The following is a 4,624-nucleotide window of genomic DNA, read 5'->3' on the forward strand; positions in this document are numbered from 1 at the left end:
TGTACTTGCAGCTCAGTGTGTCTTTGCTGTTCGGATACTAAAGTGTACTTTTGAGTCATCATGTACCAGGTGGTAGGTTGGACACAAACTGGCATAATTAGGCCTTGGTACTCAGAGAAGCTGGTCTCTTTACCAGGTCACAGACTATTGAAGCAGATTGTACTGGTCATCTGACAATGACAGCTTGAGCGTCATTGTTTGCATGCACTACTCTGGGGCCTTGTATTGGAACCTTTTTTTAAAAAAATAAACTAACACATGTTAGTGGTTGGGTGTATGTGTGTGTATGTGCACGTGTGTTGAAAGAGAATTACCAGATAACATCTCTGGCCCCTCCCCTTTCTTAATCATCATCTGAATATCAGAAGATACCCCAGCTCCTATGTTAACTGTGTGGTTAAGGCCTCTGGACAGAAGGTCACTAGGCTCTTAATGGGGTAAATGTGGGTTCCACTTCTGCCCTTATCCCCAGTTATTCCTGCAGTGTTGATCAAATGAATTGTTTCACACCAGAGTAGTGCAGGACCTTTTAACAATCCTATCAACCTCATTTCAGGCTAGAAGAAACTGAGGCTCAGAGGTTGAGGAGCCTTATGGCTGCCATTTGTGCCAGGCTGTGTGACCTTTTCACATATTCATTTAGCTCTGCCAGCAGGCCTGCACGGTAGTTACTCGGGTATTTATCTGGCAGATAAACAGGTTGAGAGAGGTTGGCCTGGAAGGGGGTCACACGGCCTGTCAGTGGTAGAATAAGGATTTAAAGCCTGGGCTGCCTGACTCACTTTGCCCTAAGTAGCAAGAGGGGTTCCACCTGGGTCAGGCACAGTGGGAGTGCCCAAGCACTGTGGCCTGTGTTGTATAAGGACACTCATGTTTCTAATGTGGGAAGGGACGTTTCATCCATAGGAAGTGCCTTCTATGGACTTTAAGATCAAAACTTCTGCCTGAAACTCTTCAGCAGCCTAGCACAGTTTTTAAAATACTTCAGAGGGGGAAATAAACACCCCACTTCAGAAAGGACTTCTGGTTTCAGCTCAGGCACACAAGGAGTTTTGAAGTTGTCACTCCTGTCCTTATATCAAGAGAAACCTGGACAAAGAAAATCAATGACTCCTTGGACGCATCAGAGAACTGAGTGCAGGGCAAACTGCTGCCTTGAAATCTGGAGAGTCACCTGGAGCAGAAGCCACTGGAGCCATAGCTGGCAGGGACACTGATGGAATGTGGGAGGCTGAGCGTGGACTAGCACTGGAATAAGAAACTCCTGGGCGCCACAGCCCAAGGGAAACCACACACCTTTATGGTTTTACCTCCAGGAACCCCACCTGGTTTTCACAGCTAATTGCTGAGAAAGATTCCCTGGTGGCTCTGGCAGGGGAAGGGGAAGACTAATCTTTGTAGAATAAATTCTGAGCGTTCCTCAGGGGAAAAGACTGTACCAGAGTCTAATCCTACCCAGGGAAGGACGTTTCTGAGCTGAAACCAACAGTGGGACGCTTAACTGACCACACCACCCAGATGCCCCAACTCACACACATTGGCACTAAATGTATATGGGGTTTTCCCACACCAACCAATTCTTTGACACCAGCTGGGTGTCTTACAAATTCAACTCTGTTCTGACACTATCTGGAGTTAGCATCTGATCCCACACATTAAGGGCTCAGCGCCACAAGACTGCCCCCTACTTCAGATGCCAGTGACAAGTGTAAGTCTCTGGTACTTCTAGCTCACAGGCTATAAGGGTTCCCACAAGCTTCTCCTTGAGTTTGATAATTTGCTATAATGGCTTTCTAGATTACTGGTTAATTATAAAAGAATACAATTTAGGAACAACTAGATAGAAGAGATGCATAGGGCAAGATAGAGATTAAGGGGCATAGAGTTCCATGCCCTCTGCACCACTCTCCCTGCACTATCACTGACGTGTTCATCCTCCCAGAAGCTCTCCCAACCCCTTTGGTTAGGGCATTTTTTTAAAAAGATTTTATTTATTTGAGAGAGAGAGAGAGAGAACAAGCTGGGGAGCAGCAGAGGGAGGGGGAGAAGCAGGCTCCCTGCTGAGCAAGTAGCCCAATGCGGGAGTCGAACCTAGGACTCTGGAATCATGACCTGAGCTGAAGGTGGATGCTTAACCGACTGACGAGCCACCCAGGTGCCCATGGTTAGGGTATTTTTTAATGGAGGCTTCATTACATAGGCATGATTGATTAAAATCATTGGCCATTTGTGATTAAATCAACCTCCAGCCCCTTTCCCCTCCCCAGAGGTTAGGGGGCTGGGGCTGAAACTTCCAACTAATCATCTGTGGCAACCAATCCCCCATCCTTAGGGGGTTTCCAAAAACCCCCTCATTTGCATTAACTGGTGTAGTTAAAAGGGGCTTATTATGATAACAAAAGATGCTCTTTTCATCTTTATCTCTCCAGAGCTAATTCAGGAACAGGGACAAAACCCAGATATTATGACAAAAAATGTTCCCAGGGGCACCTGGCTAGCTTAGTCAGTGGAGGATATGAGTCTTGATCTGGGGGTTGTGAGTTTCAGCCCCATGTTGGGTATAGAGATTACTTAAAAATAAAATCTTAAAGGAAAAAAAAAGATGCTCCTATATTATCATTAGGGAAATTACGAGGGTTTCATAAGTCAAGAACAAAGACCAAATATATGTATGTATAAATATTTATTTATTTATTCATTTATTTATTATAATATCACAGAATGAGATTAAAATACCGGGGGCACCTGGGTGGCTCAGTAGGTTAAGCAGCTGCCTTTGGCTCAGGTCATGATCCCAGGGTCCTGGGATCGAGCCCCGCATCGGGCTCCCTGCTTGGCGGAGAGCCTGCTTCTCCCTCTCCCTCTGTCTGCTGCTCTGCTTGCTTGTGCTCTCTCTCTCTCTCTGTTAAAATAAATAAATAAAAATCTTTAAAAAAAAAAGAAATACTTGTGATGGTCACAGCCCAAAGACACAGGCCCACTAAATACTGAGATTTCATCAGATTATAGAATGCTTCCCCCCACACACACCTTACCACCACACCAACAGAACTCCACTGTAACAGTGGATTACAGCTGGAAGAGCTTCAAGACACACACTCTCTGAGGAGTAACATCTAGGGAAGACCAAAGTCAACAGTTGAGGCAAAAAACACTAGAGGAATTTGAAGCCTCTGGACCTACAGCTATAGCAAACATTAAACACAACTCAACTCCTAGCCAGATTAACATAAATCCTCATTCTAGAGGTTCATTTACTTAAGTTCCTATTATCTAATACAGCCAATATTGTCGGGCCTTCGGCAAAAAATTACAAGCATGCTAAAAGGCAAGAAAAAAAAACACAGTTGATGAGACACAGCAAGCATCAAATTTCTATGACACAGATGTTGGAATTATCAGACAGGAAATTTAAAATAACTGATAAATATATTAAAGAGTCTCAAGATAAAAATAAATAGTATGCAAGAACACATGGGTAATGTAAGCAGAGATAAGAAAACTCTTAGAACTAGTCAACAGGAAATGTTAGCAAATCAAAAACACTGTAACAAATGAAGAATACCTTTAAAGGGCTCATCAGCCAACTGGACACAACTGCGGAAAGAATCAGTGAGCTTGAAGATAGGTCAATAGAAACTTCCCTAACTGAAATGCTTAGAGAAAAAAGAATGAAAAACAAACCCAGAACAAAATATCCAAATACAATGTGACAATTTCAGAAGGTGTAATATATGTAACTGGAACACCAGAATAAGAAAAAAGAATGAAGGGAGAAGAAATATTTGAGGTAATGATGGCTGAGAACCTTCCAAAATTAATGACAGATCCTGGAAGCTCAGAGTAGGATCAATATCAAATAGGATAAATATGAAATGTCTATACATACGTATATCTTTTTTTTTAAGATTATTTGAGAGAGGGGAGGGGGGTGGGAGGATGGGTTAGCCTGGTGATGGGTAGTAAAGAGGACATGTTCTGCATGGAGCACTGGGTGTTATACACAAACAATGAATCATGGAACACTACATCAAAAACTAATGATGTAATGTACGGTGATTAACATTACAATAAAAAATTTAAAAAAAGATTATTTGAAAGAAAGTGTGCTGGGGGAGGGGCAGAGGAGGAGGGAGAATCTCAAGCAGACTCCCCGCTGAGAACCACGGCCCACTCAGGGTTGGCTATCTGAACCCTGAGATGGTGAGCTCAGCGGAAACCAAGAGGCTGAGGCTTAACATTCCCTGCCACCCAGACGCCTCATCTGTATGTAGGTATATCTTACTCAAACTGCATAAACCAGAGAAAATCTTGGAAGAAGCCGGAAGAAAAAATTTTACAGAGAAGACAAAGAATTATAGCTGACTACTCCTCAGGAACATTCAAGAAGAGTGGAGTAAAATATTTAAAGAAATATTTAAAGAAAACCCCCATTCACCTAGAATTCTATATCTGGCAAAATTATCCTTCAAAAGTGAAGGAGAAGTAAAAACTTTCTTAGATCAGTAAGCATACTTCAGAAATGCATCTCATCCACCTTTTGCTTATGAACAAATTGTGGTCCGGAGCTGTTACGTGGGTGAACCAGGAAGGGGTAGTTTCCAAACTTGCCTTCCCCACTCCC

This window comes from Zalophus californianus, chromosome 1 (assembly GCF_009762305.2).
Source record: "Zalophus californianus isolate mZalCal1 chromosome 1, mZalCal1.pri.v2, whole genome shotgun sequence".
NCBI classification, from domain to species: Eukaryota; Metazoa; Chordata; class Mammalia; order Carnivora; family Otariidae; genus Zalophus; species Zalophus californianus.